Genomic DNA, 14,112 nt, shown 5'->3' with positions numbered 1-14,112 from the left:
TCTCCTGCAACACGTTCCCTTTGTGCTAGATGAACGAACGTCCCTCCACATGCTCAGTTCGGAGAGAGAAGTGTGTGTGAAAGCCGTCCTTCACCTAGCTTGTTGGGAACACAAAGTTTCTTTTCAGTTGCCAACTCCACTCCATACATATATATGGGGAGGCACAAGCTCCAACTCGGTTTTACAGTGAAAACTGCAGGAACTTCAAACCGGCACTAGGAAACAGACTGAGAAACCAGAGTAAAAGTTTCTCCTGCAACCCGTTCCCTTTGTGCTAAATGAACGAACGTCTCTCCACATGCTCAGTTCAGAGAGAGAAGTGTGTGTGAAAGCCGTCCTTCACCTAGCTTGTTGGGAACACAAAGTTTCTTTTAAGTTGCCAACTCCACTCCATACATATATATGGGGAGGCACAAGCTCCAACTCGGTTTTACAGTGAAAACTGCAGGAACTTCAAACCGGCACTAGGAAACAGACTGAGAAACCAGAGTAAAGGTTTCTCCTGCAACCCGTTCCCTTTGTGCTAGATGAACGAACGTCTCTCCACATGCTCAGTTCGGAGAGAGAAGTGTGTGTGAAAGCCGTCCTTCACCTAGCTTGTTGGGAACACAAAGTTTCTTTTCAGTTGCCAACTCCACTCCATACATATATATGGGGAGGCACAAGCTCCAACTCGGTTTTACAGTGAAAACTGCAGGAACTTCAAACCGGCACTAGGAAACAGACTGAGAAACCAGAGTAAAAGTTTCTCCTGCAACCCGTTCCCTTTGTGCTAGATGAACGAACGTCTCTCCACATGCTCAGTTCTGAGAGATAAGTGTGTGTGAAAGCCGTCCTTCACCTAGCTTGTTGGGAACACAAAGTTTCTTTTCAGTTGCCGACTCCACTCCATACATATATATGGGGAGGCACAAGCTCCAACTCGGTTTTACAGTGAAAACTGCAGGAACTTCAAACCGGCACTAGGAAACAGACTGAGAAACCAGAGTAAAAGTTTCCCCTGCAACCCGTTCCCTTTGTGCTAGATGAACGAACGCCTCTCCACATGCTCAGTTCTGAGAGATAAGTGTGTGTGAAAGCCGCCCTTCACGTAGCTTGTTGGGAACACAAAGTTTCTTTTCAGTTGTCAACTCCACTCCATACATATATATGGGGAGGCACAAGCTCCAACTCGGTTTTACAGTGAAAACTGCAGGAACTTCAAACCGGCACTAGGAAACAGACTGAGAAACCAGAGTAAAAGTTTCTCCTGCAACCCGTTCCCTTTTTGCTAGATGAACGAACGTCCCTCCACATGCTCAGTTCTGAGAGATAAGTGTGTGTGAAAGCCGTCCTTCACCTAGCTTGTTGGGAACACAAAGTTTCTTTTCAGTTGCCAACTCCACTCCATACATATATATGGGGAGGCACAAGCTCCAACTCGGTTTTACAGTGAAAACTGCAGGAACTTCAAACCGGCACTAGGAAACAGACTGAGAAACCAGAGTAAAAGTTTCTCCTGCAACCCGTTCCCTTTGTGCTAGATGAACGAACGTCTCTCCACATGCTCAGTTCGGAGAGAGAAGTGTGTGTGAAAGCCGTCCTTCACCTAGCTTGTTGGGAACACAAAGTTTCTTTTCAGTTGCCAACTCCACTCCATACATATATATGGGGAGGCACAAGCTCCAACTCGGTTTTACAGTGAAAACTGCAGGAACTTCCAACCGGCACTAGGAAACAGACTGAGAAACCAGAGTAAAAGTTTCTCCTGCAACCCGTTCCCTTTGTGCTAGATGAACGAACGTCTCTCCACATGCTCAGTTCGGAGATAGAACTGTGTGTGAAAGCCGCCCTTCACCTAGCTTGTTGGGAACACAAAGTTTCTTTTCAGTTGCCAACTACACTCCATACATATATATGGGGAGGCACAAGCTCCAACTCGGTTTTACAGTGAAAACTGCAGGAACTTCAAACCGGCACTAGGAAACAGACTGAGAAACCAGAGTAAAAGTTTCTCCTGCAACCCGTTCCCTATGTGCTAGATGAATGAACGTCTTTCCACATGGTCAGTTCGGAGAGATAATTGTGTGTGAAAGCCGTCCTTCACCTAGCTTGTTTGGAACACAAAGTTTCTTTTCATTTGCCAAATACACTCCATACATATATATGGGGAGGCACAAGCTGCAACCTGGTTTTATAGTGAAAACTGCAGGAACTTCAAACCGGCACTAGGAAACAGACTGAGAAACCAGAGTAAAAGTTTCTCCTGCAACCCGTTCCCTTTGTGCTAGATGAACGAACGTCTCTCCACATGCTCAGTTCTGAGTGGTAAGTGTGTGTGAAAGCCGTCCTTCCCCTAGCTTGTTGGGAACACAAAGTTTCTTTAGAGTTGCCAACTACACTCCATACATATATATGGGGAGGCACAAGCTCCAACTCGGGTTTACAGTGAAAACTGCAGGAACTTCAAACCGGCACTAGGAAACAGACTGAGAAACCAGAGTAAAAGTTTCTCCTGCAACCCGTTCCATTTGTGCTAGATGAACGAACGTCTCTCCACATGCTCAGTTCGGAGAGATAAGTGTGTGTGAAAGCCGCCCTTCACCTAGCTTGTTGGGAACACAGAGTTTCTTTTCAGTTGCCAACTCCACTCCATACATATATATGGGGAGGCACAAACTCCAACTCGGTTTTACAGTGAAAACTGCAGGAACTTCAAACCGGCACTAGGAAACAGACTGAGAAACCAGAGTAAAAGTTTCTCCTGCAACCCGTTCCCTTTGTGCTAGATGAACGAACGTCTCTCCACATGCTCAGTTCTGAGAGGTAAGTGTGTGTGAAAGCCGCCCTTCACCTAGCTTGTTGGGAACACAAAGTTTCTTTTCAGTTGCCAACTCCACTCCATACATATATATGGGGAGGCACAAGCTCCAACTCGGTTTTACAGTGAAAACTGCAGGAACTTCAAACCGGCACTAGGAAACAGACTGAGAAACCAGAGTAAAAGTTTCTCCTGCAACCCGTTCCCTTTGTGCTAGATGAACGAACGTCTCTCCACGTGCTCAGTTCTGAGTGGTAAGTGTGTGTGAAAGCCGTCCTTCCCCTAGCTTGTTGAGAACTCAAAGTTTCTTTAGAGTTGCCAACTACACTCCATACATATATATGGGGAGGCACAAGCTCCAACTCGGTTTTACAGTGAAAACTGCAGGAACTTCAAACCGGCACTAGGAAACAGACTGAGAAACCAGAGTAAAAGTTTCTCCTGCAACCCGTTCCCTTTGTGCTAGATGAACGAACGTCTCTCCTCATGCTCAGTTCGGAGAGATAAGTGTGTGTGAAAGCCGTCCTTCCACTAGCTTGTTGGGAACACAAAGTTTCTTTTCAGTTGCCAACTCCACTCCATACATATATATGGGGAGGCACAAGCTCCAACTCGGTTTTACAGTGAAAACTGCAGGAACTTCAAACCGGCACTAGGAAACAGACTGAGAAACCAGAGTAAAAGTTTCTCCTGCAACCCGTTCCCTTTGTGCTAGATGAACGAACGTCTCTCCACATGCTCAGTTCGGAGAGAGAAGTGTGTGTGAAAGCCGTCCTTCACCTAGCTTGTTGGGAACACAAAGTTTCTTTTCAATTGCCAACTACACTCCATACATATATATGGGGAGGCACAAGCTCCAACTCGGTTTTACAGTGAAAACTGCAGGAACTTCAAACCGGCACTAGGAAACAGACTGAGAAACCAGAGTAAAAGTTTCTCCTGCAACCCGTTCCCTATGTGCTAGATGAATGAACGTCTTTCCACATGGTCAGTTCGGAGAGAGAAGTGTGTGTGAAAGCCGTCCTTCACCTAGCTTGTTTGGAACACAAAGTTTCTTTTCATTTGCCAAATACACTCCATACATATATATGGGGAGGCACAAGCTGCAACCTGGTTTTATAGTGAAAACTGCAGGAATTTCAAACCGGCACTAGGAAACAGACTGAGAAACCAGAGTAAAAGTTTCTCCTTAAACCCGTTCCCTTTGTGCTAGATGAACGAACGTCTCTCCACATGCTCAGTTCTGAGTGGTAAGTGTGTGTGAAAGCCGTCCTTCCCCTAGCTTGTTGGGAACACAAAGTTTCTTTAGAGTTGCCAACTCCACTCCATACATATATATGGGGAGGCACAAGCTCCAACTCGGGTTTACAGTGAAAACTGCAGGAACTTCAAACCGGCACTAGGAAACAGACTGAGAAACCAGAGTAAAAGTTTCTCCTGCAACCCGTTCCCTTTGTGCTAGATGAACGAACGTCTCTCCACATGCTCAGTTCGGAGAGAGAAGTGTGTGTGAAAGCCGCCCTTCACCTAGCTTGTTGGGAACACAGAGTTTCTTTTCAGTTGCCAACTCCACTCCATACATATATATGGGGAGGCACAAACTCCAACTCGGTTTTACAGTGAAAACTGCAGGAACTTCAAACCGGCACTAGGAAACAGACCGAGAAACCAGAGTAAAAATTTCTCCTGCAACCCGTTCCCTTTGTGCTAGATGAACGAACGTCTCTCCACATGCTCAGTTCGGAGAGATACGTGTGTGTGAAAGCCGTACTTCACCTAGCTTGTTGGGAACACAAAGTTTCTTTTCAGTTGCCAACTCCACTCCATACATATATATGGGGAGGCACAAGCTCCAACTCGGTTTTACAGTGAAAACTGCAGGAACTTCAAACCGGCACTAGGAAACAGACTGAGAAACCAGAGTAAAAGTTTCTCCTGCAACCCGTTCCCTTTTTGCTAGATGAACGAACGTCCCTCCACATGCTCAGTTCTGAGAGATAAGTGTGTGTGAAAGCCGCCCTTCACCTAGCTTGTGGGGAACACAAAGTTTCTTTTCAGTTGCCAACTCCACTCCATACATATATATGGGGAGGCACAAGCTCCAACTCGGTTTTACAGTGAAAACTGCAGGAACTTCAAACCGGCACTAGGAAACAGACTGAGAAACCAGAGTAAAAGTTTCTCCTGCAACCCGTTCCCTTTGTGCTAGATGAACGAACGTCTCTCCACATGCTCAGTTCTGAGAGGTAAGTGTGTGTGAAAGCCGCCCTTCACCTAGCTTGTTGGGAACACAAAGTTTCTTTTCAGTTGCCAACTCCACTCCATACATATATATGGGGAGGCACAAGCTCCAACTCGGTTTTACAGTGAAAACTGCAGGAACTTCAAACCGGCACTAGGAAACAGACTGAGAAACCAGAGTAAAAGTTTCTCCTGCAACCCGTTCCCTTTGTGCTAGATGAACGAACGTCTCTCCACGTGCTCAGTTCTGAGTGGTAAGTGTGTGTGAAAGCCGTCCTTCCCCTAGCTTGTTGAGAACTCAAAGTTTCTTTAGAGTTGCCAACTACACTCCATACATATATATGGGGAGGCACAAGCTCCAACTCGGTTTTACAGTGAAAACTGCAGGAACTTCAAACCGGCACTAGGAAACAGACTGAGAAACCAGAGTAAAAGTTTCTCCTGCAACCCGTTCCCTTTGTGCTAGATGAACGAACGTCTCTCCACATGCTCAGTTCGGAGAGATAAGTGTGTGTGAAAGCCGTCCTTCCACTAGCTTGTTGGGAACACAAAGTTTCTTTTCAGTTGCCAACTCCACTCCATACATATATATGGGGAGGCACAAGCTCCAACTCGGTTTTACAGTGAAAACTGCAGGAACTTCAAACCGGCACTAGGAAACAGACTGAGAAACCAGAGTAAAAGTTTCTCCTGCAACCCGTTCCCTTTGTGCTAGATGAACGAACGTCTCTCCACATGCTCAGTTCGGAGAGAAAAATGTGTGTGAAAGCCGTCCTTCACCTAGCTTGTTGGGAACACAAAGTTTCTTTTCAGTTGCCAACTACACTCCATACATATATATGGGGAAGCACAAGCTCCAATTCTGTTTTACAGTGAAATCTGCAGGAATTTCAAACCGGCACTAGGAAACAGACTGAGAAACCAGAGTAAAAGTTTCCCTGCAACGCGTTCCCTATGTGCTACATGAACGAACGTCTCTCCACATGGTCAGTTCGGAGAGAGAAGTGTGTGTGAAAGCCGTCCTTCACCTAGCTTGTTGGGAACACAAAGTTTCTTTTCAGTTGCCAACTCCACTCCATACATATATATGGGGAGGCACAAGCTCCAACTCGGTTTTACAGTGAAAACTGCAGGAACTTCAAAGAGGCACTAGGAAACAGACTGAGAAACCAGAGTAAAAGTTTCCCCTGCAACCCGTTCCCTTTGTGCTAGATGAACGAACGTCTCTCCACATGCTCAGTTCTGAGAGATAAGTGCGTGTGAAAGCCGTCCTTCACATAGATTGTTGGGAACACAAAGTTTCTTTTCAGTTGCCAACTACACTCCATACATATATATGGGGAGGCACAAGCTCCAACTCTGTTTTACAGTGAAAACTGCAGGAACTTCAAACCGGCACTAGGAAACAGACTGAGAAACCAGAGTAAAAGTTTCCCTGCAACCCGTTCCCTATGTGCTACATGAACGAACGTCTCTCCACATGGTCAGTTTGGAGAGATAATTGTGTGTGAAAGCCGTCCTTCACCTAGCTTGTGGGGAACACAAAGTTTCTTTTCAGTTGCAACTACAGTCCATACATATATATGGGGATGCACAAGCTTCAAATCGGTTTTACAGTGAAAACTGCAGGAACTTCAAACCGGCACTAGGAAACAGACTGAGAAATCAGAGTAAAATTTCTCCTGCAAACCTTTCCCTTTGTGCTAGATGAACGAACGTCTATCCACGTGATCAGTTCGGAGAGATAATTGGGTGTGAAAGCCGTCCTTCACGTAGATTGTTGGGAACACAAAGTTTCTTTTCAGATGCAACTACAGTCCATACATATATATGGGGAGGCACAAGCTCCAACTCGGTTTTACAGTGAAAACTGCAGGAATTTCAAACCGACACTAGGAAACAGACTGAGAAACCAGAGAAAAATTTCTCCTGCAACCCGTTCCTTTTGTGCTAGATGAACGAACGTCTCTCCACATGCTCAGTTCTGAGAGATAAGTGTGTGTGAAAGCCGTCCTTCACCTAGCTTGTTGGGAACACAAAGTTTCTTTTCAGTTGCCAACTCCACTCCATACATATATATGGGGAGGCACAAGCTCCAACTGGTTTTTACAGTGAAAACTGCAGGAATTTCAAACCGGCACTAGGAAACAGACTGAGAAACCAGAGTAAAAGTTTCTCCTGCAACCCGTTCCCTTTCTGCTAGATGAACGAACGCCTCTCAACATGCTCAGTTCGGAGAGAGAAGTGTGTGTGAAATCCGTCCTTCACCTAGCTTGTTGGGAACACAAAGTTTCTTTTCAGTTGCAACTACAGTCCATACATATATATGGGGAGGCACAAGCTCCAACTCGGTTTTACAGTGAAAACTGCAGGAACTTCAAACCAGCACTAGGAAACAGACTGAGAAACCAGAGTAAAATTTCTCCTGCAACCCGTTCCCTTTGTGCTAGATGAACGAACGTCTATCCACGTGGTCAGTTCGGAGAGATAATTGGGTGTGAAAGCCGTCCTTCACTTGGCTTTTTGGGAACACAAAGTTTCTTTTCAGTTGCCAACTACACTCCATACATATATATGGGGAGGCACAAGCTCCAACTAGGTTTTACAGTGAAAACTGCCGGAACTTCAAACCGGCACTAGGAAACAGACTGAGAAACCAGAGTAAAAGTTTCTCCTGCAACCCGTTCCCTTTGTGCTAGATGAACGAACGTCTCTCCACATGCTCAGTTCGGAGAGATAAGTGTGTGTGAAAGCCGTCCTTCCACTAGCTTGTTGGGAACACAAAGTTTCTTTTCAGTTGCCAACTCCACTCCATACATATATATGGGGAGGCACAAGCTCCAACTCGGTTTTACAGTGAAAACTGCAGGAACTTCAAACCGGCACTAGGAAACAGACTGAGAAACCAGAGTAAAAGTTTCTCCTGCAACCCGTTCCCTTTGTGCTAGATGAACGAACGTCTCTCCACATGCTCAGTTCGGAGGGAGAAGTGTGTGTGAAAGCCGTCCTTCACCTAGCTTGTTGGGAACACAAAGTTTCTTTTCAGTTGCCAACTCCACTCCATACATATATATGGGGTGGCACAAGCTCCAACTCGGTTTTACAGTGAAAACTGCAGGAACTTCAAACCGGCACTAGGAAACAGACTGAGAAACCAGAGTAAAAGTTTCTCCTGCAACCCGTTCCCTTTGTGCTAGATGAACGAACGTCTCTCCACATGCTCAGTTCGGAGAGAGAAGTGTGTGTGCAAGCCGCCCTTCACCTAGCTTGTTGGGAACACAAAGTTTCTTTTCAGTTGCCAACTCCACTCCATACATATATATGGGGAGGCACAAGCTCCAACTCGGTTTTACAGTGAAAACTGAAGGAACTTCAAACCGGAACTTGGAAACAGACTGAGAAACCAGAGTAAAAGTTTCTCCTGCAACCCGTTCCCTTTGTGCTAGATGAACGAACGTTTCTCCACATGCTCAGTTCGGAGAGATAAGTGTGTGTGAAAGCCGTCCTTCACCTAGCTTGTTGGGAACACAAAGTTTCTTTTCAGTTGCCAACTCCACTCCATACATATATATGGGGAGGCACAAGCTCCAACGCGGTTTTACAGTGAAAACTGCAGGAACTTCAAACCGGAACTTGGAAACAGACTGAGAAACCAGAGTAAAAGTTTCTCCTGCAACCCGTTCCCTTTGTGCTACATGAACGAACGTCTCTCCACATGCTCAGTTCGGAGAGAGAAATGTGTGTGAAAGCCGTCCTTCACCTAGCTTGTTGGGAACATAAAGTGTCTTTTCAGGTGCCAACTCCACTCCATACATATATATGGGGAGGCAGAAGCTCCAATTCGGTTTTACAATGAAAACTGCAGGAATTTCAACCCGTCACTAGGAAATAGACTGAGAAACCAGAGTAAAAGTTTCCCTGCAACCCGTTCCCTATGTGCTACATGAACGAACGTCTCTCCACATGCTCAGTTCGGAGAGAGAAGTGTGTGTGAAAGCCGTCCTTCACCTAGCTTGTTGGGAACACAAAGTTTCTTTTCAGTTGCCAACTCCACTCCATACATATATATGGGGAGGCACAAGCTCCAACTCGGTTTTACAGTGAAAACTGCAGGAACTTCAAACCGGCACTAGGAAACAGACTGAGAAACCAGAGTAAAAGTTTCCCCTGCAACCCGTTCCCTTTGTGCTAGATGAACGAACGTCTCTCCACATGCTCAGTTCTGAGAGATAAGTGCGTGTGAAAGCCGTCCTTCACATAGATTGTTGGGAACACAAAGTTTCTTTTAAGTTGCCAAATACACTCCACACATATATATGGGGAGGCACAAGCTCCAACTCGGTTTTACAGTGAAAACTGCAGGAACTTCAAACCGGCACTAGGAAACAGACTGAGAAACCAGAGTAAAAGTTTCCCTGCAACCCGTTCCCTATGTGCTACATGAACGAACGTCTCTCCACATGGTCAGTTTGGAGGGAAAATTGTGTGTGAAAGCCGTCCTTCACCTAGCTTGTGGGGAACACAAAGTTTCTTTTCAGTTGCAACTACAGTCCATACATATATATGGGGAGTCACAAGCTCCAACTCGGTTTTACAGTGAAAACTGCCGGAAATTCAAACCGGCACTAGGAAACAGACTGAGAAACCAGAGTAAAATTTCTCCTGCAACCCGTTCCCTTTGTGCTAGATGAACGAACGTCTATCCACGTGGTCAGTTCGGAGAGATAATTGGGTGTGAAAGCCGTCCATAACTTGGCTTTTTGGGAACACAAAGTTTCTTTTCAGTTGCCAACTACACTCCATACATATATATGGGGAGGCACAATCTCCAACTCGGTTTTACAGTGAAAACTGCAGGAACTTCAAACAGGCACTAGGAAACAGTCTGAGAAACCAGAGTAAAAGTTTCTCCTGCAAACCGTTCCCATTCAGCTAGATGAACGAACGTCTCTCCACATGCTCAGTTCCGAGAGAGAATTGTGTGTGACAGCCGTCCTTCACTTAGCTTTTTGGGTACACAGAGTTTCTTTTCAGTTGCCAACTCCACTCCATACATATATATGGGGAGGCACAAGCTCCAACTCGGTTTTACAGTGAAAACTGCATGAACTTCAAACCGGCACTAGGAAACAGACTGAGAATACAGAGTAAAAGTTTCCCTGCAAACCGTTCCCTATGTGCTACATGAACGAACGTCTCTCCACATGGTCAGTTCGGAGAGATAATTGTGTGTGAAAGCCTTCCTTCACCTAGCTTGTTGGGAACACAAAGTTTCTTTTCAGTTGCCAACTACACTCCATACATATATATGGGGAGGCAAAAACTCCAACTAGGTTTTACAGTGAAAACTGCAGGAATTTCAAACAGGCACTAGGAAACAGACTGAGAAACCAGAGTAAAAGTTTCACCTGCATCCCGTTCCCTTTGTGCTAGATGAACAAAGGTATCTCCACATGCTCAGTTCTGAGAGATAAGTGCGTGTGAAAGCCGTCCTTCACCTAGATTGTTGGGAACACAAAGTTTCTTTCAAGTTGCCAAATACACTCCATACATATATATGGGGAGGCACAAGCTCCAACTCGGTTTTACAGTGAAAACTGCAGGAACTTCAAACCGGCACTAGGAAACAGACTGAGAAACCAGAGTAAAAGTTTCCCTGCAACCCGTTCCCTATGTGCTACATGAACGAACGTCTCTCCACATGCTCAGTTCGGAGAGAGATGTGTGTGTGAAAGCCGTCCTTCACCTAGCTTGTTGGGAACACAAAGTTTCTTTTCAGTTGCCAAATACACTCCATACATATATATGGGGAGGCACAAGCTCCAACTCGGTTTTACAGTGAAAACTGCAGGAACTTCAAACCGGCACTAGGAAACAGACTGAGAAACCAGAGTAAAAGTTTCCCTGCAACCCGATCCCTATGTGCTACATGAACGAACGTCTCTCCACATGGTCAGTTCGAAGAGATAATTGTGTGTGAAAGCCGTCCTTCAGGTAGCTTGTTGGGAAAACAAAGTTTCTTTTCAGTTGCATCTACACTCCATACATATATATGGGGAGGCACAAGCTCCAACTAGGTTTTACACTGAAAACTGCAGGAACTTCAAACAGGCACTAGGAAACAGACTGAGAAACCAGAGAAAAATTTCTCCTGCAACCCGTTCCTTTTGTGCTAGATGAACGAGCGTCTCTCCACATGCTCAGTTTTGAGAGATAAGTGTGTGTGAAAGCCGTCCTTCACCTAGCTTGTTGGGAACACAAAGTTTCTTTACAGTTGCCAAATACACTCCATACATATATATGGGGAGGCACAAGCTCCAACTCTGTTTTACAGTGAAAACTGCAGAAACTTCAAACCGGCACTAGGAAACAGACTGAGGAACCAGAGTAAAAGTTTCTCCTGCAACTCGTTCCCTATGTGCTAGATGAACAAACGTCTTTCCACATGGTCAGTTCGGAGAGATAATTGGGTGTGAAAGCCGTCCTTCACTTGGCTTGTTGGGAACACAAAGTTTCTTTTCAGTTGCCAACTACACTCCATACATATATATGGGGAGGCACAAGCTCCAACTCGGTTTTACAGTGAAAACTGCAGGAACTTCAAACCGGCACTAGGAAACAGACTGAGAAACCAGAGTAAAAGTTTCTCCTGCAACTCGTTCCCTATGTGCTAGATGAACGAAAGTCTTTCCACATGGTCAATTCGGAGAGATAATTGTGTGTGAAAGCAGTCCTTCAACTAGCTTGTAGGAAACACAAAGTTTCTTTTCAGTTGCCAACTACAAACCATACATATATATGGGGAGGCACAAGCTCCAACTCGGTTTACAGTGAAAACTGCAGGAATTTCAAACAGACACTAGGAAACAGACTGAGAAACCAGAGAAAAATTTCACCTGCAAACCGTTCCTTTTGTGCTAGATGAACGAACGTCTCTCAACATGCTCAGTTCGGAGAGAGAAGTGTGTGTGAAAGCCGTCCTTCACCTAGCTTGTTGGGAACACAAAGTTTCTTTTCAGTTGTTAACTACACTCCATACATATATATGGGGAGGCACAAGCTCCAACTCGGTTTTACAGTGAAAACTGCAGGAATTTCAAACCGGCACTAGGAAACAGACTGAGAAACCAGAGTAAAAGTTTCTCCTGCAACCCGTTCCCTTTCTGCTAGATGAACGAACGTCTCTCCACATGCTCAGTTCGGAGAGAGAAGTGTGTGTGAAAGCCGTCCTTCACCTAGCTTGTTGGGAACACAAAGTTTCTTTTCAGTTGCCAAATACACTCCATACATATATATGGGGAGGCACAAGCTCCAACTAGGTTTTACAGTGAAAACTGCAGGAACTTCAAACCGGCACTAGGAAACAGACTGAGAAACCAGAGTAAAAGTTTCTCCTGCAACCCGTTCCCTTTGTGCTAGATGAACGAACGTCTCTCCACATGCTCAGTTCGGAGAGAGAAGTGTGTGGGCAAGCCGCCCTTCACCTAGCTTGTTGGGAACACAAAGTTTCTTTTCAGTTGCCAACTCCACTCCATACATATATATGGGGAGGCACAAGCTCCAACTCGGTTTTACAGTGAAAACTGCAGGAACTTCAAACCGGAACTTGGAAACAGACTGAGAAACCAGAGTAAAAGTTTCTCCTGCAACCCGTTCCCTTTGTGCTAGATGAACGAACGTCTCTCCACATGCTCAGTTCGGAGAGAGAAGTGTGTGTGAAAGCCGCCCTTCACCTAGCTTGTTGGGAACACAAAGTTTCTTTTCAGTTGCCAACTCCACTCCATACATATATATGGGGAGGCAAAAGCTCCAACTCGGTTTTACAGTGAAAATTGCAGGAACTTCAAACCGGCACTAGGAAACAGACTGAGAAACCAGAGTAAAAGTTTCTCCTGCAACCCGTTCCCTTTGGCTAGATGAACGAACGTCTCTCCACAAGCTCAGTTCGGAGAGAGAAATGTGTGTGAAAGCCGTCCTTCACCTAGCTTGTTGGGAACATAAAGTTTCTTTTCAGTTGCCAACTCCACTCCATACATATATATGGGGTGGCAGAAGCTCCAATTCGGTTTTACAGTGAAAACTGCAGGAATTTCAAACCATCACTAGGAAATAGACTGAGAAACCAGAGTAAAAGTTTCCCTGCAATCCGTTCCCTATGTGCTACATGAACGAACGTCTCTCCACATGCTCAGTTCGGAGAGACAAGTGTGTGTGAAAGCCGTCCTTCACCTAGCTTGTTGGGAACTCAAAGTTTCTTTTCAGTTGCCAACTCCACTCCATACATATATATGGGGAGGCACAAGCTCCAACTCGGTTTTACAGTGAAAACTGCAGGAACTTCAAACCGGCACTAGGAAACAGACTGAGAAACCAGAGTAAAAGTTTCCCCTGCAACCCGATCCCTTTGTGCTAGATGAACGAACGTCTCTCCACATGCTCAGTTCTGAGAGATAAGTGCGTGTGAAAGCCGTCCTTCACATAGATTGTTGGGAACACAAAGTTTCTTTTAAGTTGCCAAATACACTCCACACATATATATGGGGAGGCACAAGCTCCAACTCTGTTTTACAGTGAAAACTGCAGGAACTTCAAACCGGCACTAGGAAACAGACTGAGAAACCAGAGTAAAAGTTTCCCTGTAAGCCGTTCCCTATGTGCTACATGAACGAACGTCTCTCCACATGGTCAGTTTGGAGAGGTAATTGTGTGTGAAAGCCGTCCTTCACCTAGCTTGTGGGGAAGACAAAGTTTCTTTTCAGTTGCAACTACAGTCCATACATATATATGGGGAGGCACAAGCTCCAACTCGGTTTTACAGTGAAAACTGCAGGAACTTCAAACAGGCACTAGGAAACAGACTGAGAAACCAGAGTAAAATTTCTCCTGCAACCCGTTCCCTTTGTGCTAGATGAACGAAAGTCTATCCACGTGGTCAGTTCGGAGAGATAATTGGGTGTGAAAGCCGTCCTTCACTTGGCTTTTTGGGAACACAAAGTTTCTTTTCAGTTGCCAACTACACTCCATACATATATATGGGGAGGCACAATCTCCAACTCGGTTTTACAGTGAAA

This window comes from Camelus bactrianus, chromosome 14 (assembly GCF_048773025.1).
Source record: "Camelus bactrianus isolate YW-2024 breed Bactrian camel chromosome 14, ASM4877302v1, whole genome shotgun sequence".
NCBI lineage: Eukaryota > Metazoa > Chordata > Mammalia > Artiodactyla > Camelidae > Camelus > Camelus bactrianus.
This window is presented reverse-complemented; position numbering follows the sequence as displayed.